The sequence below is a fragment of the Syzygium oleosum genome, unplaced genomic scaffold (genome assembly GCF_021117445.2).
Source record: "Syzygium oleosum isolate NSW1041296 unplaced genomic scaffold, Sole_v2.1 Sole_v2.02, whole genome shotgun sequence".
Lineage (NCBI taxonomy): Eukaryota > Viridiplantae > Streptophyta > Magnoliopsida > Myrtales > Myrtaceae > Syzygium > Syzygium oleosum.
In genome coordinates this window covers 2,321,726-2,322,458 of record NW_026607486.1, presented here as the reverse complement: position 1 = coordinate 2,322,458, position 733 = coordinate 2,321,726, and the positions used below count along the sequence as shown (strand labels likewise).

Genomic DNA, 733 nt, shown 5'->3' with positions numbered 1-733 from the left:
TGCTTCTGGGAGTTTTGGGCTTGCTGTTCTTGGTGATTCTAGCTAGTTTAAGAGGTCAGTTAAAGCTCAAAACTTCCTAGTCCTTAATTGAGAGTTGCAACTCCGAAGTGAAGTGGGTTTGCAAGAATTTTTGCTTGAGATGTGAGTGAATGGAAACTCAAGAATGCGGAGGCAATTATATGTTGGTTTCAATTGGCAGTTCACAAATTGTATGAGCACAATTGGCTCGGGATTGTGTCCTTTTCGAAACGTGATTTTTCCTTTTCAATGTTGTTCGGTTGTAGTTCGGATTAGGTAAGCAATCAAATCTTGGTGTGGGTACTGGATTGAGCTACTCCTGGTGGTACTGGAGGTGTCAAGACTATTGAGATCAGTGGAAATTAGCCATTGATTTCTTCCAGTGGAACAACTGTATAATTAAGAGCCTATGCGGCATTGGCTTCTTTTGTTTGAGTCTTTAGAACTTTTGCCTTGTCTTGTTCCTTATTTGGCTTTTGAAGTCTGTTGGTGTTGTTGATGCCTGTGCAGACACTGTATTTGAAGTGCTTTTAAACCTTGAGCGCCAGCGGAGATATGAGTAAGCTTCATAATTTTTCTGTATAGTGCCATTGCCTTATATATGGCTCAGCTCATCTATTATATCCGCAGGTGGGACCCATTCACTAGTGATCTGGAGTTGGTAGAATCTTATGATGGACACTATGATGTTGTTTGTGGGACATATGATCCAAAA

At 40.8% G+C, this 733-nt stretch overlaps 1 long non-coding RNA gene across 1 annotated transcript; it reads left to right on the top strand.

The window, feature by feature from the left end:
• Positions 1-491: 491 nt before the first annotated feature.
• Positions 492-733, top strand: LOC130136146 (uncharacterized). Its single transcript, XR_008815176.1, has 2 exons — positions 492-577; positions 649-733. It is a non-coding gene; the product is annotated as an uncharacterized LOC130136146 (long non-coding RNA).